This window comes from Taeniopygia guttata, chromosome 11 (genome assembly GCF_048771995.1).
Source record: "Taeniopygia guttata chromosome 11, bTaeGut7.mat, whole genome shotgun sequence".
Lineage (NCBI taxonomy): Eukaryota > Metazoa > Chordata > Aves > Passeriformes > Estrildidae > Taeniopygia > Taeniopygia guttata.
In genome coordinates this window covers 632,254-653,994 of record NC_133036.1, presented here as the reverse complement: position 1 = coordinate 653,994, position 21,741 = coordinate 632,254, and the positions used below count along the sequence as shown (strand labels likewise).

Genomic DNA, 21,741 nt, shown 5'->3' with positions numbered 1-21,741 from the left:
GCTGAGATTAGTGCCGTTTGCACAGATGGCGGCCATCGTTTGGGAAATCTCATAAATGGTGGAACACGTGGACTTTTTCCTCCCCCTTCAACATGATCACAATAGATTATGAGGGCCTACAAATCACTACCAGATGATATTAAGTTGCTTTGATAACACTCTGGGTCCCTTCCGGTGTGATATTTTTCTTCATTAGAAAGGATAGCTCAAGCACACCAAATCCTCTTACTCTTTTCTCAAAATTTATAGATCTCAGTCTCTAAACTAATTGTTAGTTGCACAGCATGCCTTAAGCTGTGCCCAGACAGAGCAATTACATCCCCCAGCCCTGATTAAAGGCACAGAGGAAACAGAAGTGCAAAGAAAATGAAACACTCTTGGCTGTTTGGGCAGGATGTCATTGCTGTTGTTTGCCTTTTTTGACATTTGTTGATAAAAGTGAGAAAGGAGGTCAGTTATCCATCACTGACCCTTGTTCAGTGCCAAAGATGTGACAGGCTTGTCTCAGGCTACTGACTCCGTTTATGAAATTATAAACAAAAAGGGGTTTCTAGGGCAATGTGCTTCTTTTCTATTAGCAGCTCAAGAATTTCTTCATTTTCCCTTTGCTAAATTATGTGTCTTTTAAACTCATTTGCTTCTGTGCGTCTGCCTAAAACTACAAACCTAGTTGATCATGAATGAGCAGGGCTGTACAATCATAAAAGCTCTATAAATTACCTTGAACAAGGAAAAACTCATATTCAAATACTTTTGCATATTCAAGCATTTTTTATAAAATGTTTCACACCTGTAAAGTGGAGCCTTAAAAAGTTGTGCTTTCCTGTTGTGATTTACAGTAGCTTTATGGCTGACAGTGTGCTTTAACAGTCAAAGTTGAGATTTTCAAAGGAAAATGGGAAAACACTATTTGCTTTCACCCAATATCTGAGGTAATCATGCCCAAGTTTGTAAATATGAAGTGGAAGTACATGTTTTTAAAGTGCTAAAGTGGCTTAAAAATCATATACAAGCATCTAAAAATCAGATGGAAGACAGCAGCAATTTTCTTGCATTAAATCTAAGCTTGTGTTTTCAGTGACATCTCTGGTAATGTTTTCAGTCTGCTGGGAGTTATCTATTTCATAGAGCAGTTTGTGGAAAAGGCACTGTATTGTATTTTAAATATTTTAGCCAGGACTGCCAGACACTTCACATTTTGAAGTCGTTGTTTAGCCAGTTTGTCTAATTGCTTTACATGCCACACTAACACTGCTTCATACTAAACAGATGGGTTGTACAAAGAATCAAACCACAATCTCATGGTGTCTATAAGGAGTCAGAAACAAACAGCTTAAATATTTTTGAAAGTAAAAATAATTTTTTTTCCTAATTTTTTTCACTACATATTCTGTTTTCTCCCTTTTTAAGACACAGAGGGATTTTCTATTAAATGACCACACCCATTCCCAGTGTTTACATAGCTGGTACAGTCAGATGTACATGACTGTCCATAAGTAATGGTGGCAGTTGTTGCTGTCCTTTGTGTCCATGTGCCTCGACTGAATGGAAGAGAAGCTTTCAGCAGTCATTGTCTTTTAAAATGAGCAAGCATCAAAGAAGTTCAGTGAACTTGAAATTATATCAGGAAGTAGATCAGACAAAACCTTATTTGTGCGCATCTGTAGTTTCCCCAGTTCTGTGCTTTTAAGTGGATTTAGTTTCAGATATTCTGTCTGTGGAAATTGTACACTTGCAAAACTACAGGTCACTCCCCCGTGAGCCTTGGTCCCATGGACAGTTTTATGATTGCTGTGGAAGGCTGACTGATCAGGTATTAGTGGAATAATACAGTAAATAAACAGCATGTAATAAATTAGAGCTTCTTACTTTGAAGTCTTTGTTTAACCAGTTTTTAAATTGCTTTATGTGATACACTGGCACAGATGGCTTCATGGTACAAAGATTGGTTGCACCATGGATCAAATCTATAATCTCATGCTGGTTGTAAAAAGTAAATACCTAAATAAATAAAAACAAGTAAAACAAACTAACAAACTATTTAAACAAAGTGCTTATGGCCTAGGATCCCCACAAAACTGCTGTAACAAATGATTGAACATTGCAAGCATGGGAATTACTGTTTTAAGACCCTACAGAGGAAGGCAAGCATGAAACCTTGTATTATATTCCCACAATAAGCAGTGATGAGCAGAAACCTATTTTCAGGTGCAGTGAGTTTCTATCCTTCTCAGCTAATCAGAATTACAAAGACTGATTTAAAATGATATTTGCTAAATGCAGATTGCCCCATGCTTGAAGTGATCCTTAAGCCAGATCCTTTGCAGAAAAGATATGTCCTCGTCCCATTGTCTTTTTAACAGTCATCACTAACCAGTGTTGCTGGAGAATCCCTGCAAAAAAAAAAAAATAAATTCTAGTAGCCTTTTTTCCAACCTTAGCTGACAGAGCTGTTGAGAGATGTGAAGGGATAAGTCATCTTTTTTTGGCCAAAGCCCTCACAGATTTTCCCTGTATTTCTTTCTATAGCATACCTATATGTATGTTGATCTGTGCAGCTCAGAAATCACAGAGGGAGTTTTTTGGTAGACAGAGGCAGTGAAAAACTCTGTTTTTTCTGTTCTCTTGTTGTTTAAGAACCTTACAAGAAAAAGGAAATCCACTTTGACATTCTATTTTCAAGCTATCTATAAATTATTTTCTGGAACATTTCCTGAAATAAACAGAATGCACAAGGTCTGACAGCTCTCCACATGTGCTTTTGGTGCAATGGGTGAATGTAACTACTGTTTCTGTAAGACAAGGCAGAAGTGAGACATTACATGCCATGTGGGAGAGGCTGTTAACAAATTGGTGGAAATGGTTACGGTTTTCAACTTGTCAAGCATCATTTTCTTAGCTTGATGACACCTTGTAAGACCAATAAATAATTTATGGGGTATCTAAATGTTTCAAATAGGAATTTAAGGACTGGAGGAAAGAGGTCTAGGGTCTCATAGTTAATCCTATTCGAGCAGCTTCTTATTAAAACAGCCCTCCACAAATTGATTACAGCTGCAATCCCTTTTAAGAAGGATTATTTAAAAATCCCAATTATAAAGACTATTTGTAAAGAGTAAAATACTTAGTGTCAGTTTTGCATGGAGACTGGTTTGACTCAGTTGGCAAAGTGGGTTATCCTTTTCCTGCCTTTCTTTTCAGGAGAATCTGCTCAGGGTGGGAATTTCAAACAGTGGCTTTAACACAGTTGCTGTGAAGGAGTTTAGTTTCTTTTCTTGCTACTTGTGTTCCCTGGCTGCCTCTGCTGGCCCACCTCTGCTAGGCTATAGCATGTCCTTTGCCTCCTTTTGGTTCTTCTTCTCAATTTCATCTGACATAAAGAATTGATATTTAAAGTCCAGTCTAATTCAGGACTTGATCCTGAGATCTTTTAATAGTGTTTCCCCACAGAGGTCACATCTTCATTCTTAGAATTCCTATATACAACTGACAGTAAATGTGGGTGAATTTGATAGACACAAGGGGCTAATATAGCAGTGGTTTTTCTCAGATTAGGTCCCTAGGACTACTTCTAAAAAGCTTCTTTGAACCATTCTGATGACGTAAACTGTAGTAAACTTGCTGATGAGCCCAGTTTCACAACTGTTTTGCAACTCTGGAACCATGCAGAGGAACAAGGACAGGTCAGTGGATTTGATTCTGTGGTCTATATCCAGAAACATCTATAAAAACCTGACTATGCCATCTTATTTAAAAATATTCTAGTGAGTTCAGAGGAGTTCATATAACACACTGTGAATATAAGACTGGTTTTCTTACAGCTAGCCTGTATAATACATCATGTTTGCCTTTTCAAGTAGGATGACATCAGTTGTACTCTCTCAAACAAGTGATGTCCCTTCTGAAACTTCACTCACTAGAGACTGATGCTTGAACTGCTGTGACAAAGCTTATTTTCTTATGGAGTAATGTTTGAAAGAGTGTATATTAAATAAATATTTAATAACAGTCTTAGAAGCAGAGTTGTAAATTTGTAAACATTAAGTTTACAAAGAGTACTTAATCAAGAAACTGAACACTTAGAGATTTAGTCAGGGACAGAAACATACCCTATAGCCATTTACCTAATCAAAATTAACCAAGTACTTACAGAGTGAACGCTAGTAATGAGGTGCTTGAGAATAAGCTGGCAACCACAAATAATTCTCTGAGTACAAATACTCTTTCAAGGAAAAGCTGAACTGCTTCTGAGCAGCTAGTGAATTAAAAAAAAAAAAAAAAAAAAAACCAAAAAAAACCAGTGGCATTTACCAAATAAACTTTCCATTTCACCCAGTTTTGCTGACCATGACAAGATTGATAAAGACAAACAATACTTCCTTTCATAGATAAAGAAAAAGGAATAAAAGATGCTAGACTGGGCAACTTGTATCAGGTCTCCATTTAATTGCACATGCACCATTCTGTTCTAGTCTCACTGCTTTACTCTCATGTTTTATTCTGAGATCTTAGGGTTGCATTTTTCAAAGCTGAAATCAACTCCAGTTAATCTTAGCAGGAGTTAAATGCAAGCCCTCTCATCCTGTCTGTGCCCATATTTACGCATTGCTTCATGTAGGTAGCAGCAGTTCCCTGCTTCAGCTGGGCAGTGGGAGGGTCCATGGTGGAGCAGCATGGGAGTAAAATATTTCAGATGTGGCACATGGGGTGCAAGCTTCTCTCCTATCAGGCAGGTATGATTAGCACTGTGTCAAGGTGTTCATGCTTGTACCTATGCCCTCTTATTTTTTTATGGATCTAAAGCAAAATCTTTTTTCATCAAACTACAGAAAGGTCTGACTTTTTGAAGTCTTCTGAAGTGTGCATTTTACTTTGCTATCATTTTCCAAGTAGTGTTAAGGGAAAAAACATATTAAAAATGTTATTTGTATTATTTTTTTTTCTTTCTGAGGTATGGCCTGTTCGTTTATGAGAAGATGAGAACACAGTCTGCTAATGAACCTTTTAGTCTAGCATCTCACTACTCTGTGGGCTGCTCTGTGGGCTTCTTTCTACATAGACATATATATTTGCACACATGTATGTATCTATTTCACAGGAATATGTAGTCATCATTCCTTTTACAGTAGTTCCAACTTTCTGTACATGTGCTGAGCTGTAAAGTATTAGGCCTTGTAATCCCTCAACCCTTTAGATGTGGTTTGCTGGGGGGGAGGGCTGTAAATCCATGGTGGCAAACAAGAAAAGCCTGAAGCTGTGAGCAAACAGGAAACAAATGATCTCAATCCCAGAATGTAAACTGTCATTGACAGAGATACATGAAAGAACCATAACAGGGAAACCTGCTGCAATTTTTCATCCACTTACCAGCTGAATCGCTGCCATTACCCTGAAGAAGAAAGCTGCCAGCCCACCACTGACATGGCAGAGTTCTTTACATGTTGTGTGCACAAAGCAACCATATAGCCTGACTGGCATTTACTCCTTTTCATGCTTGCAGACTGATAATTATTGTGCACTGCCTCAAGCTTGCAATTAGAGGCCACCAAGAAACAAAAAATAGATGAATTTCAAGATTAAGCCTTTTCCATGATGGGTCATATTTTCTCAGCAGGGAATATGTTGTTGCCAGTAAAAACAGAATTCACCTATGCTGTACCAAAGGCCATATTAGCTGCAGGAACAAATGGAGAATTTGCATATAATAAAAAATAATAATAACTGTAATTGTAACTGGTGACAAAATTAGAGTTGCCTCTGGCTCCTGTGTCACAATGCAGCTTTTAAGGGGGATGAGACAAAACACTGAGCAGCCAAGAACTTTTAATTATATATTCTACAGTCATTTTGCAGTATGGATATTAACTGTGTGTTTCAAGCATATTCTCATTTCACTTTCCCAGACTTTTCTCCTATCTCCCAAAACCTGCAGTTTAAGTTCGCAGGGGACGCTTCACTTCCTTTATTGCATAAAAAATGTGCCCTGCTAAGCATGGGCCCTGTTTGGCTCACTTACAGTGGTAGGCAGAGGATAGCAAGTTACTAAAGCATTAGAGAAACACTTAGGACAAAGTAATATACATAAAGAAGTCGTTGTCAATGAGGAATGTTAAAGAGATGGTTTTGAGTTTCTTTTTTACTTTCTCATTTTATGACTTTTTCTGTGTTGTATAGTGATGACTAAGATAAGTTGCTTTGGAAAAATCAGAGCTGCTCTGCAATAATAATCAAATCAGTCTATATATGGATGTGTTTTGTGGTATGTTTATTGTAAAATACATTGTTTTCACTTAATGGAAGATTTGAAAGGGGGAAGGAGAAGGAGAAGGAATGGCCCAAGTTGAAACTTCTTGGCACACCATTAAGAATCATTTAGGAAAGTTCTATCAGCTCTGAAGCTTCCTCTACAGCTATTTGAACCAGGACAAGAAAAGTCCTACAAACAAAGGAGGGGAAAAATAAAAAGTAGATGGTAGATTTCAAAGGATGATCTGTTTAGAGATGGAATTTTATGGTTCAGGAGAATTCGGGAGAAGCAGAGCTGCTGTCTGGGAAAGCTCGGGAGCATCAGCCCAGCTCACAGTGCCAAAAATGGCACACATGTCAATACCATTATAAATAATACTTATTTTTCAGAAGGCTGTGTGGTCATTATTCATGCTGGATTCATCTGGAAAGATGAATCATGACTACCTGGGCTCACTGGACTTTCTGAACAAGAGAGCTAAATTTTGGGACTTATCATACAAATACTCTTCTGGACTGAGGGTGTTGTTTCTGCCTTGTGGATCATTTACAGTAATTAATAGCTTGCAGAAAATGAGAACTTCTCATTGCAAGGTTTGGATAAGTGTTTTACTGGATGTTCAGCTGAAGTTGGTTAGGTGGGATGGAGCAAACCCACTCTTCTGAAGTTGATAACAATTACATTAGTTCAGCTGCCCTGTGAAGTTCACTGAGTGAAGGGAAACTTTTCTGCTCCTAGTCTTCAGTTCAGTTTATTATTACTTATTTTAAACTCATTTAAATTCTCTTAGCAGTCATGATTTTGAGTCATCAATTCATTCTCATACCCTGATGTTATTTGCCATAAAATCTGGGAGTGCACTTAATAAATCTAAATGTACTCTATAACAAAAAAACCCACATAAAGTATTGAAGATGCACACACAGGGCAGGTTTGATTCCTCACGTAGCTACCTATACACATGTGCCATAATATGTACCTATACAGACAGACATCCACAAATAATCCTAAACTGGAAGCATGGATATAGTAGCGCAAAGTAAGGGTTTTTTTGCATAAATCTTAACTCTGAGTCTCAAAATATTCAGCAACCACTTCCCAGGGCTTCTTCCTATCTCTTGCAGGTCATTTTTTTTGCTCATCTCCTGTTCTCACGAAAACAGTGCATAGCAGACTCAGCTATTATAAGACTCATCAGCTTCCTGTCTCGACATCAGGCTTTTCCTTCTCACTTTAGTCTTAAAAATGCACTTTTCTCAGTCATCCTGAAACTGCTTAGAGTATGGGCACAGTTATAGCATCATAGCACTCAGCAGTAGATGGGAAACTGCCTTCCAGAATGAGGAAAATCAGCATATATGGGAGAGAAATTGGAACAAAATTTGTTGTTTCTCACTTGAGAGAGCTGTTCAGGAGACTCTGCTATTCTGAGTCTTTCAAAATCAGATGATGGCCTCTCTTCAAAGTTCCTGCAGTGTAGCTAGGAAAAAATCCAACAAACACACCACCTTTTTCTTGATGGACTCAAGAGATCTGCTGTAAGGGGAAACAGGACCAGGCTCCTAGCTGTGACCTGTATTTTATAAGTAATTTAGGAAGCCAATGTGTAAAGTGGCTCAGCAGACTTGGAAGCACCAAATGGTGGAACTGCCAACTTTGAGCTGGTTGATGAAATGTAACCATTAGGGTAGACCCTTTTCAGGTCACGATGATCACCAGCTTTTCCACGTTGGGAAAAATTATTGCTGAAGCTGCCTCGTTGCCCACCACTGATGCTCATGCTTTGTGACCACAATTCACTTTACTGACGTGTGCAACCAGAGCTGAGCCAAGTAACAGGTTTGCACAAAAACCACACCTTTCAGGCTCAGGAGAAAGGGGAATGATGCTTTGCTTTGGGGTGCTTGAATGGAAGTAGTTCACATTACAATCATATCTTACAGAGTATAATACTCTTACTGTATTTATTTAATTAATCATAATGGTTTATAGGATAGCAAATGGATTCAGTTCTTCCTTCCACCACTCTACAAGTAGTGACTGATGCATTGTTTGTCATTAAATTTAGCCAATATATAATATTTTAAGGTTGGGTCCCTAAAGGAATAATATTATAATTCTGCATCTGTGTAAATAAAAATATACATGTGTATATATTTACACACATGAAGACCTAATTTTCATTTCAGTTTATACCAAGACAGGTCCCACAGGAGCTATAAAGTGAAGTTGGTTTGGGCCTGAGTGCTTACTGGGAAAAAAAACATTTTTTGTAAGAGCCTAGTCTGTTCAGGGGGAGTTTGCATATGATTAAAATTTCACCCATGCCAGAAGAAAAAATGGCTTTGGTATGAAAAAGAATCATCTATATACAGTTGCAATGTATTTACTTGTATCATTACTTACCTTTGGCATAATAAAATTTCAGCTCTATTGAATTGCTGTATCTCTAAACTGAATTTTTTAAGCTGTTTGGAGTAAATTGCAAGGTTCTTCTCCATGGCACTGTCTTTGTTGTTCTGCCGGGATGTCTTCTTTTGTCATAAAAACAATAACTTAGTGTAAGTAGTACTTTTTAGGTTTACTAATCAGACAGACTAATTGTATCTTTTAATCTGGGTCAATCTGCTCTTGCTTATTATGATTTGGCTCCAAATCCCCCCCAAAAAGAGGAACATTTGCAAATAATTTAGTGTCAGAAGCACTCTTATATAAACACTACAAGAATTGCTGAAAGGCCCAAAAGAAAGTCTCTATAATTTTGAATCCAAGCGTCTAATATATTTTATGAAAGGAATATATTGCTGTTCTTAAACCTTGGAATGAACTTGAATGTGTGTGTGTGTCTGTGTCTTCAGGTGAACACATAAAAGGACTGGCTAAACAGGGAGTGGGGTCTTTCCTCTATTTACAAAGCTGAGGCTGTCTAGACAGGGCACTTTTCCTGATTCAATCTACCAACTAAACTTAGAAAGACCATAGTAATATTCGATTTTAGCTTCATCACCATGTCTGTACAGTCCCTGCTTAGATTGCTAACCAGGGTGATTATGGCTTACTGAAACTGTTAATGTTTTGGTTGGATGTTTGTCTTCTCAAAAATGGGCTGAAAGATTTTTCCCTGTAGGCTACTGAAGTTTCATTGCATGTTAACTGTTTAGGTTATTTTCCAATTCCACCACCATCCAGAAGTGAGAAAAAACAGCTGCCACAGGAAAAAGAATATTCAAATTTCTCATGGAGGCTTTGAAATTACTTGATACCTGGAGTAATTTTTTTACGTCACAGGAGAACCTCTGTTTACAAACAAAGTCTGAAAATGGCTATACCTTATGGCAGTACCAGTCAGCTGCTCTCACAAAGCAGTGACTTTGTCATATCAACATAGGAAAGCTTCAAAATAAGTTTCCAAATATATCTGTTCTTCTAAGCAGTTTGGAAGTGCAGTCCTAGCTGCATGAAGAAATATTTTTCTTCAGGTTGAAGGATGGTTTTATCATCCACCTGCATAAAGTGCTTTAGTAACACAAACTGTTATCAAGAAGGCAAAAGATAGTGCAAAATTATGCCCACAGTTTCACGTATGTCCTCCTGATAAGGAAAAGTCTTGAGAAAATGTTCTTTGCCATAAATTATTCCCTCTGAGGGGAAAAAAATATTGAAAGGCATTTTTTTGTTGGTTTTTTTTTTTTTTTGACAAGTACAATATAAGAGATTAGTTCATTTGAGTAGAGAGTACTTAAAAATGCAGCTGCGTGCAGATTTCTTAAGAAACTACAACTGACAATTGAAGAGGAAACCTAAAACAAGATTACAAAAATTAATCAGTTGGCACAGAACGGCTGACATTAATGTGTGTACTTCTTTGTTTTGAAACTAGACTGTGGAGGAGTTTTCTTATACAGAAAATTTCATCTACTTGTACTTGTCTCCTCACATAGTCAAATATTTTGTGAGACAGATCAAAAAACCTCTTTGACAAGCTCATTCCCACGCTTCTCCTTTTTAACCTGTTTTCCTTTTTTTCTTTTTATTGGGTTTCTCCTCTTTTCCTGGAGACTTGTTGAGATAAAGAAAACTTTGCTTGAAATATATTTCAGTAGCTCTACCTGTCTGGGGCAATCAGTATTTAAATGAAATGAGGAAACAGAATTTTAAAAAATACTAAGAGATGGAATAAAGTTTCACTAGCCTGTTAGAGAATTTTGGGAGCACAGAGAGGGTGTTGAGGCTGACATTGGGCAAGGTAGTCAGGTAGAAGGAGGTTCTTTGAGGAACTATTGCTGTATAAACTCTGAGCTCTACCCTGAAATGCTATCACAGATTTCTCTCATATTCCAAGTTGTATTTTTTTTTATGTTACATAGAATGCAATATTTCTTGGAAAAACCTTTGATCACAGTACAAAAAATATAAAGTGACTCGGTGTGTGTAATTTGCCTTCCACAAGAGAATAAAGAAAAATGGTATAATTGAGTACAAAGATTGAATGGGCAGAATTTCTCAGTTAAGCACTAGGCTGCATGAGAGCTGTGCAAGAGGCTAATGTGGTGTCTGCTTTATGAAGTGCTGTGATAATTGACAATAGTTACATAGAAAGAGTGCAGGGAGTTGCAAGACTGCATTATTTAATATGCACTGTGTGCAGTACCCATTGGGGTTGAATATTTATAACATTTCTTTGCATGGGATTTTTTTCTATCCACCTTTGCATTTACAGAATTTCTTTTTTCCAGTGATCTCAAGGAACTTCTTTTGAAGCCTTTACTCATGCTGATTAGTTCCTCACAGGTGGCACACTTGCAGCTGGCAGGTGAGGCCTCACCAGGTGAATACTGGTGCCCACTGAGCAGCCCACAGAATTCAAAGTAGCCTTCAATGTAAGTGCAACCAGTGTGACCTCACTGCTCCAGAAACAGACTCCAAACAGTTGATTGTCTCATTCTTCTGAAGGTATGTCTTCCAAAAAAAGGTAGGAATTTGTAGAACAGCTCTAGTTTCTTCTCTCCTGTTTAATTTTCTAGTCCTAGACCTCAAATTAACTGAAAGGGTTGCAAACATTGGAACCACCCAGTTAAGTGGTGGAGTCACCATCCCTGGAAGTTTTTAAAAGACATGTGGATGTGGCATTTAGGGACATGGTTCAATGGTGGACTTGGTAGTGCTGATTGGACTTGATAATCTCAGAGGCATTGTCCAAATGAAACAATTCTGTGATTCTAATCCAGCTACTGTGACTTCTCTTACACTGACACAAAAGTTATGCACCTCTATTTGTGACCATATTGATGAACAGTTATTTTACAGTTGGATTTTAATTATCCTGCTTGGTTGCTAATGGTATTTAAATGAATTAGAAAAAATGAGTTAATGAGCTTGTTTTGATACATTCCATAAAGCTGAGTTTGATTCATCTTTAATTTATACATCTGCATTGTGTAAATAGCCATTTTGTAAAGAAATAAATATGTATTGGACATGTATAAGCTTTTCTTTTGGACGAGTCTTATCAGTAAATTCATGGCCCCATTTTGAAAACAAACACCTGGGTTATCATTAATTCTTATACACTGTAGTGATTTGAGACAGAAAAGTATTTATATCATAACCAGAGGATTCTGTGGTTTTTAAACAAAGCTCCTATTGATTTCTGTGGGGTTCTAAATTTTAAAATGTCATTTTTCTGCCCTATCATGTTTATTTATTGTCTTTAGGGACTCAGAAGGATGTAATCAAGGGATTCAAAGTTAAATCAAATAAATATTCATGGAAAATGTGTCTAAATCTTAAAGAATTTTTTTTTAATTACCTTGTATAATATATTTGAGTTTCAAAATACTAAATATTATTAAAAAGCTAATTAAAACAATTTTATGTTTTGAATTGATTCTGTAATTCTTTTAAGGCTAGGCATGAGTGAATATAATGTTCAGACGTACTTTGCTGATCCAATTTCAAACTCTCTGCCTAACTGGCCTTTTATTCCCAGGCACAGATAATGAAAAGGGAACATAATGTAGATGGGAATGGCTGAAGTGAGCCACGCATCATAGTGATGAGGTATGCCTTTTCCTCCAGAGCTTTTTTTCTCTAAGGGGCAAAATAATCTGGATTACTCAATAATGTCATCTTTGACATAGGCTTATTTTAAACTCTTGTGGTCATGTTCAGCTTTTCTACCTATGTATGCAGCAGACCTGTGTTTTTCACCCCAGAGTATTATTCTCATTTGCTTTTAACATAAGGAAATCTGGGTTTCTTTAAAGATACGTGTGTGCTGATAGAATCTCAGGATGGCATAAATCTGTCAGTTGTATCAGCTCCTCTTTCTATAGTACATAGCTTGCATAGAGCAAATGCAGAAACAGTACAGTTTTCCACAAAGCATGAGAAAAATTTCTAGGATCTTTGATTTCTGTAGTTCTCCCACTTAAAATCTCCTTCAAAGTTTTGATTATCACACTGTGATAGGCTGCTCAGAAAAACCCAAGACAGATAAGATAGATCTAATTTCTAACCCTGACATCTCTGCCACCCATTCATTACTCTTTTACATTTCTTGCTATGCCCTGTGAAAGCAAATGTGTCACTTACATCTCCAATTTCTATCAGAGGGGGAAAATAGTTGCATATTAACATCAGAGCTTTTAAAAAGTGGAGCAAATTGTGTAGAGTTAAGAATCTCCCCACTTCAGGTGAATAATCAGCCTGGCAGGAGAGGATCATTCTACCCATTTTTCAGTGAGTGCAGGGAGGTAGTGTCTGTTCCTTGTGCTGTTGTTTGTTTTAAACACATTATTTCATAACCATTGTGTAAAAACGAGTCCTTTGCCTGTTCAGCTAGCTTAGGGAATGTTTGAAATCAAGCAGCTTTTGTTTTATAATGTAAAATCTGTGTATCCCTGCACTTTTGCACCACTTGTATTCTCCACAGTGACTCTCAGTGGGTAACTTAAAAATGTACAGGAATGTTCAGAACACATTTTGAAGAAAGAAGAGAAGGAGGGGGGGGGGGGGGAGAGAGAGAGAGGGATAAAAAAGAGAAGAGAAAGAGCGACTCATCTTAAGTTACACCATCATCTTTAACAGCTGTGCACATATTAAAGGAAGTAATGGGGGAGTGAAGGTACTGCATATTTCAAAGCTGAACTGTTGCAGTAACAATAAGAAAGGGGGGATGTTGTACAGAGTTAGCCAAGTGTTTGAAGTGCATTACCGTAAGCCAAACCAATGAAGTGGACAAGATTTCTAGCATGCTGCAGTGGTGCCTCTGCGTACTTAATAACAGATGTTTGGTCTCTCTAGGCAGATAATTGTCCTGCTGTAAGGTTGGCTTGACCTGTGTGAGCAATACTGTGTACAGCACTGAAACAGTAACAAATGATCATAGCTTTTCTCGTTTTACTGGTAGAATGCTTAGCCACGCTTCCTTTTAAGCACATAATTACTCCAAAGCAACTGGAGCCCATACATCCTCCTTGCCTAATGGCTCTGAAGCCATTTTGCTATAATTTATGGGGACAGGGTTCAAAGTTTTAATAATATTTGGATAATATCATTGCCAAAATGTCTTTGAGCTGTGATGAATAGAATGAGAGTGGGCGCATTTTGATTCTGTGCATGACAGTGCGAGTGTTAACAGCACCATACTTTGTTCAACCTTTATGGAAACATTCACGAGCCAATTTGCTCATGAATTGTAGATATGAGCATGAAGAATTATAAACAGCAGTGGAAAACATACAGGGCTGCTTGTTCATAAGGCACTGTCCTGTTAGTGGCTCTTCTTTATGCAGATAAATGAATTGCAGAGAATACAAAAATGGTTTAAATAAACCCTTAGCAGATAATGTATTGGCACATCAACATAAAATACACATGCACTGTGGCATGCTTTTGGATATTTATGTTTATACTCTCTGCTCAAGTGGCTCACTGATTTTTTGGCTTCCTATCATTCACCTAATAATTTCAGGATCCTAACTGCACCTCTGGGTATGTTTATCTGACAATCCAAGCTGTTCTTTGCTTTATGTGGCTTGCTGAAATTGGCCAATTTGCTCTGCAAGTCGCTCCAGTGCATGATAGGTTAATGATGTTAATCAAAGCTAAATAAGAGTAGACATGATCCTTTCATTGGAATCGCAGCCCATCCCAGCTCAGAAAGTGCAAACAAAGCTGTTGGGTAGGTGGCACGAGACCACAAAAATAACACCAAAAGAATATGTGCCTAAAGCTAACGCACGCCTAGAGCTTCATTCTGAGCCTACCAAAGTCTGGAGGAGTCTCTACTGATTTCACTGAGATTTAGACCAGATGCACAGAACTCTTCATCCTTTGGCTAAGAATGTTTTATTCTAGATTGCTGGATAGAATATGAAACTTACTGTGAATAAACTGCATAAAAGCTAAATTCTGTAGATAGTTTATCAGTGAGAGGTTAAGAATTTGTTTGACAAAGAGCACAAGTGTTTTTCCATACAAAAATTACATAAAAATGCTGACTTGTCCAGTCATGACAGCTGCTGTCAATGATAAATGAAAAAAAACCCCAAACAAATATGAACAAGACTTGCTTTAAATGTTCCCAACAGTGATGGTAGCTAGAAACAATTTAATACTCTGTTTAATTCCATTCAATGATAGTCAAGCAATGCTTCATTTAATCAAAGAGGTGTTTGATTACAGAAATAATCAGCTGACACAGTCCCAGTTCACTCTGACCATGCATGTAGATGGTTGGATGTGACATATGTGAGGGTTGGCAGTTATTTCTGAAAAACTGCTAGGATAGCCTTAATTGCAATGGTCTGATTTGTATTTGATAGCCTTACTTGAAAATCTTAATGCTTATTATGAAATGTTAATGTTAATTTCTTGGTGATTCTTTTAAGTATAAGCCTTAATTGCTTTGGTAAGTAGGGATTTTTTTTCCTCAATGAGTTGAGCAGAGTTCACCAACTGAAATTGTTTCTTCTGATTATGCTGAGGTCTAAAGACAAAATGAACTTAGATGGTTGCTTTAAAAGAAAAAAAAAAACAACTGATATTTGTGAGGTTTAATTAATTTTTCATTTTTCAGAGAATATTAAGTACTCATATAAAAATGGGATTGGTAACTCATGTGGTTATCTTAAAATACGTGGACTGTTTTATTTCTGTATTAAGCTGTTGACTAAGTATTTTAGAATAGGTATATTTTAATATTGGCTTATCATTAGAAGATGAAATATATACTTTATTCTTCCTCCTCCTTATTCTTTTTTTCCTTCAACTACAAAGCAAGTCTGGAAACCTTCAGCCTCATAAGTTAAAAATACAACATCTCTGTATTTTTCTTAATTGTTTTCTGGAAAAGATCTCTAAGGATGAATTGAGAGACAGGAATGATAAAGGCAGAAATAGTTTTACATTTTGAACAATTCGAACAAGGGGCTGAATATTCAACAACTGATAGGCCAAATAACAAGTTGTTACCTTCACAATGCACAGTCACAGAGTACATATGTGTCACTTTGAGCAAAGATTGAAAAGACATTAGAATTAGAGATTTAACAGCCAGTTTTGATTAAATCAAAACAATCAGAGTACTTAGATTTGCAACAGAATTAGGTTTTAAAAATCCAGACTCAGAATACCTTGCTAGACCTCACATTTCAATCTTATTCAAAGATTAATTTTTCAGGTGATACTTCTGACGAATATATGTTGCAGAATACTTGAGGACTCTTCTGGCAAACAACAATGTATGTTTGATTGTTTTGCCTCCTGTCTGTGATTTATAACAGTTTCAGAACAGAGAAATGCTGCTGCTTGCTTTGTAGAGAGAATTCTATCATATTTAAGTGAGGTAATAGGATATCCTGATTTTTTAGGTTGTTTAATGGTTATGCTCATTGGATTAAAAAAGAAACAGATAAAGCAATATTGTCCATTTCTATAAATTTAAAATATTTAAGTTGAAATCTATAGAAACCAGCTCCAGATCTGTCTCTTTCCTCCTTTCATTAATTCACATAGAATTTGTCAGTACTTGCTTTGATTGAAAATGTCCACTCCTCATGCACCACATAACATAGGGATCTGTCCCAGCACAGAGTGTGGCAAATAGAGGACATGGCAGTGTAGGAGCCTGAAAGCCTCAAATATTGCATTATGCCACAGGAAGAGGATGGGTTTATACACAAATAACTGTGTCATTTCTAGCTATAGTTGGAGAATAATATTTCTAATTTATTTGCATCCCTGTACTGTGTGTGTTATTGCTCTTTGGAAAACTGCTGATATCTGTTTCCAAACCACATCTTGTGAAGATTCACTTTAATATAATCACATGAAGAGAAATTAACTCCAACATGGATATGACACTGACCCTTTATCCTTCAATTTGTGTTGTTCTAGACCAGAAAGGTGTACAGGGAGATTTCCTGGTATATTTATCAAATCAAAAGCCTGAGAGATGTCCCCAGAGTGCAGATGTGTCTATAAGATTCCTTGAAAGGTGTAACCACTAATTTAGCTCAAGAGCTCACATAAATGAGTAGATTTGGGTTGGACTCGATGATCTTAAAGGTCTGTGCCAACCCAGTGATTCTGTGATTATGGATCAAATAATCCCACCCACCTACCTACAAGACAAGTGTATGCTGCTATCCCCACATCCCACGGAGTTTAGGCAAAGCTAATGAAGAATGCTTAGCAAACTCTCAGGAGCTCTGAGGATGTGACAGTTTTAGATTCACATTCAAAGTCTATTCAAAACCTCCATGCCCAAGAGCATTTGGTTTGAAATCTTATAACAATGGTTATTTTTATGAAATGTCTCAGACCTGCCATTTTTTATTTGACAGAAAGTATCTCTAAATACAGCCATGATTCTCAGTGATTTCCCTCACTGGGGGATCCTAGCATTCTAAATGTCAGGCTGAAAGTTCTACTGAATCAAACTTCTCTCCGTGCTTATTTATGAAATGGAAATCTAATTTGGCTGGCATGAACACACTGAAGATTATCCCAAAAGAGTGCACAAAAAGTCAAGGTGATTTTTTTTTTACTTGTTCCCATTTATCTTTTTTATCTTCCCATTAGGCTATACTTCTACCCTTAAAAATTGATGTTGCAACTTGATAGCAAAAGGAAAACTTTCAGAGATTTACATTGTTTAGTGGTAAAGGATGTTGAATATTTGGGAGGACTACAAAGTATTTTCATTTAACCTCAGTTAAAATTAGGCTGTTGTACTTCTAAATAGTACACCTCTCCAGGTATGCTTCTAATTCCTGCTTATCACCTCGTTGTGCAGCAGAATTTGCGGTGACCTGCTTCCTCTAATTGAATGGGAGCTCTATTCGATCGCCCTGTCCTTTAATTTAGCTCTCCCACCTAGAACAATGGGTGATTAACACAAGTCAAAACAAGAGCATAAAGGAAAAAGGCAGCACAACCCGCCTTGGTGCAGCTGCTCGACTCCAGTGTTTGCCTGCTGTGCAGCAGCATGTTACGGTCACTGCCAAGCCTTGATCTTCTCTCTCTGTGTCACTCCTCCAAGGATCCATCCTTTAAGCAGCACACATCACACAATCATACATTGTTGGAGAACTTCAGTGTCACTTCTAAGCAATACAGATTCTGCAACTTGAAACAAAAGTGAATTAAACAGAAATACACACGATGTTTTAAATATTGTTTTTGTTTAAGTTTTTTAATTCAGATTGCTGCTTCTGTTGCCACCAATGCTCTCTTTTCCTTTAAGTTATTGAAATGCTTCCCCATCTATTTGTCAGGTAATTCAGTTTTAATGTTCTGGGTTTTTTCTTTTTCATCTTGGTCCTTATGCCAGCATAATAGCTCATCAAACTATACCTTTCTGAGATCAGAATATGTTTGAAATCTCATTTTAAGAGGTTTGCGTCTTGATTCTGGAAATTATACTTTAACTGCATGTAATTCCTAGAAAGTTGTTTTGATGCAGTTCATTCTGGTGCTGACCTAAAGGAAATAATAGCAATGAAGTGAAATGCAATTATTTGAATGACTTTGAATCAGGCTCATGAAAGTGCATGTCAAGTAATAGCATTGATAGTGACTTTTTCAAAAAAATGGAAAAAAATTTCAGAGGGATGAAGCCATTAAGCTGAGCAGAATTTCCTCTAAAAAACTTATAAAGCTTATAAAAGATAATTAAGAACAAGCACATTTAAGTTGATACAAACTACAAAAGGTTGTAAGCAGCTGTCCAGGTGCCTCTGCAGATCTCTGCATAGACAATATGGTGCAGCCTGTCCCACAAACTTTACAATCGCAGTCGTGCAAAGATTTAAGCACTAACTCTGTTGCACTTCTGAATAACAAAGATATTAAAGCTATCAGCAAAGACAGTTTGCTGCTTTTAAAGCATGCTGGATAAATGTCATGGTTTCCATTCCAGTCTCTGAGAGAGCACATGGTGCTGTTACTCAGGCCCAGACCAAGCACCACTAAGGGCAGTAAATGTCTTTTCCTCGCATTCGTAATCTTTGCACCAAACCCTTGATTTTTCCCTCAAAACCTGACAGGCAAATTCATAGTTATATAATATGACTCTTTAAGAAAAACCTCAAAACTCTTTCATCTCTATAGACAAATCACCAGGTTTCTGAAAGGACAGGGTTCCTTGATAGTCCCTACTTAAAATGAGACTGCATACCTGCTATGATTCAGTGTTTAGAAAACAAACAGGGTTAGATCCAAACAAAGGATTCATTTTAATAGTAAACATATTTAAGAGGGTGCCTGCCTAAATGTGAATTGTTTAGGGGATGGATTACCATTTTGCATACATTTTAGAGCTCTGAGAGAAGCCATTAACACCTCCAATTTATGAAAATGCAAGGATGATAAAGAAACAATAGGGGTGACAATATTGTGTAAACGACATTGATTCATTTCAGAACAGGGCTGTTAACTGCTGGAAATGAAGAAATAAATGGAACAATGGATAGATGCTTTTACCAGCTTGTCATTAATTAGCAGTGAGCACAATTCTTTTATTGTCCTTTTTGAAAAATACAAAATTGGTAGGAAAATACAAGCGCTGAGCAAATAGATTACTCTGTGTCACTAGGCTGACATCTGCATTTTCTTTCTTCTCTAATATATTTTGGTTTTCAAATGATATCGAACTTTTAGCCTGGCAGCAAGCCCAAATTTTGCTTCCTTTGAAATTCCTAAAAAGATGTGTTCTCATCCTTGAAACCTTCCTGCTTTATAAAAGCATAACAAAAACCATGATTTGCGAAAGGGTTAATAAATGTTAGTGAATCCCCCATAACACAGCTTGGAAGCACAAACAACAGTTCAATGCACTATTCTGCTGACCTATTGCATCCGATCAACTGGGGTTTTATTTCTAGCAGTGCCAGCAGGTGGGAACTGACAACATGTTTCTTTGGAATCGTAAAGAAAGATCGTCTCAGATGGAGAATTAGCTGGAAGTAAGCAAGGTTGTTTGGCACAGATCTAAGCAGGGACAATGCTTGATTATGGCTATCACTCTCCAGCTGCTGTCAGAATGTTAAGTTTGCTTTCTTGAGGCCTGACATCTAACACATTTCTTTTTCTAATTAGTATCTGGTACTGTAAGATGCTGATATTTTACTGCATGTCAGATGTGCAGGGCTGAAATACATCACTGAAGTCAGACAGGTGTGGGTGCCAGGAATTAGTTTTTTACCTCTCATAGTGAATTCAAGGCATCTCTCCCCTTCAAAAAAAGCAGTGTAGATGGAGAAGTTAGTGTGGATAAACCTCCAGTGCTGTTGCCCCAGAAAGGATTCAGAATGAAACAGACATCAGAGGCAAAGTACCCTGAGCACTGCTTCATATTTATCAGCATATCCAGGCAATATTCGTTTCACAAATTCTTCCCCACCCTGGCATCAGGGCAAGGTGCTTTCCCTCTGCAGCTGGAAGGGCACAGGGTGTTCAAAGGAGCAGCAGCCCTGCCCACACATGGGGGTGAATTAGTTAAACTCAGCGCTGTTAAAGATTTGCCATTTTGCAGCCCATGTAAAGGCACTGCAGGTAAGGAGGAGTCAGGGGGGGCTCTCACCTGTGTTGAGTCTCCCCCACAGCCTGGCAGGAGCTGCTGTGTGCCTGCAGGTGTGACTGGAAAGGAATGAGATCACAGGTACAAATCCAGCCAGTGCTCAGCAGAAACCTGCTCCACTCCTCCACTGCAAAACTCTGGGATGATTTGCTCTATGGCTAAGAGTGTGAGTGTGTCTGTGTGTAGGGGGTTTTTTGGGGGGACAATGTTAAGCAGTATTTTTCAGGCTGACACCACAAGCACTAGCTCATGAAACACTTCAGCATCCTGAGGTGAAGCTGAGAGTGGTTTCTCACCTTAAATTTACATAACAGGTTTCATCAGAAATTAATTTTTTGTAGGAGAGGGCTCTTCAGCCAGACAAGTAGGTGTGAATCTCTGGGTTTTGTTGCACAAAAAGAAAAAAAAAAAAATTTGTTTGTTTTCAGAAGCGGAAGGCTGATTTTTCTTGCTAAAGAGAAGCCATTTGTTAGGTATTGGCTGAGCAAGTCATAAAAAATATTTAGGAAAAAAATTGCCAATTTCTATCTTCTGTTCAAAAGTTTCTTGAGCCTGTGTGCTTTTAAGACTGAGTCTATCCAAATTTTAGTGACTTTTCTCCTAGAGAAAACAGAGATTATTATTTTGTAAAGCTATCAGCCTTAGCGATATAGGTCCTGGTGTTCTGAAGGTGTTTGCAGTAATTTGGGGTACTTGCAGTATTCCAAGTCAAACTGGTAATCACCCACCCCATGCAAACAGTCAAGCAGCACCTTGCTCCAAGCTTTCCACAGTGCTTGATCTCTGAAGAGTTGCTCATGGTTTGTAGAGCAGATAAAAGTTTTTAATGAAAGTTTCATGAAGGGAACTCTGTACCCCAATACTTTCTTTGAAGACAATCTTGCAGCAATACAAGTCTTTTGCACTTTGGGAAAAAACAACCCAAACTGTTTTCAGCATCAAAGCTAAAGGAGCACTTTATTTGTTGCACTTATAATTTACATTTCTACAATTATTTTATTATATATGTTTAACTTCCTTTTTTTGTTTGCCAGGAAAGGCCTCCCTTTTACAAATGCATCTAACTCCCTCTGCTCCTAGCTAAACTGTGTCTCCAACAAGATTTAATTTCTGGTACCAGGTTAACAAAGAAATGGGACATAAGGCTATAAGGCTGAAAAAAGGTGTTTAGCAAAATTTCCTCCTACCTATAGCAGAGATTCTTCTTCATCTGTGAAAGTCATTGAGGCTCTGTGAGGGTTCCTAGAATTATCTGTACAGAAGAAAACAATTGTAAAGGTCTTATTGTGGTGGGGCACTGAAGCACATGATTTACTCTCAGGCTGCAAGCAGTCCCATTGATTTCAGAAACTAGTGACATGCAGAAGGTTAAACATGAGCTTTGCTGGGCTGGGGCCAAACCTGGTAT

General features: G+C 37.5%; 1 long non-coding RNA gene across 5 annotated transcripts in view; it reads left to right on the top strand.

The window, feature by feature from the left end:
• LOC115496799 (uncharacterized) overlaps positions 1-21,741 on the top strand; it is a 249,852-nt gene that overhangs the window by 175,343 nt on the left and 52,768 nt on the right. For 4 of the 5 annotated variants that reach the window (XR_012057751.1, XR_012057749.1, XR_012057750.1 and 1 more), the window contains 2 exons: positions 11,039-11,200; positions 12,237-12,307. This is a non-coding gene — a long non-coding RNA (uncharacterized lncRNA). Of the gene's footprint in view, positions 1-11,028; positions 11,201-12,236; positions 12,308-21,741 lie in introns of all 5 variants that reach the window. The other variant, XR_012057748.1, reaches the window with a different exon arrangement.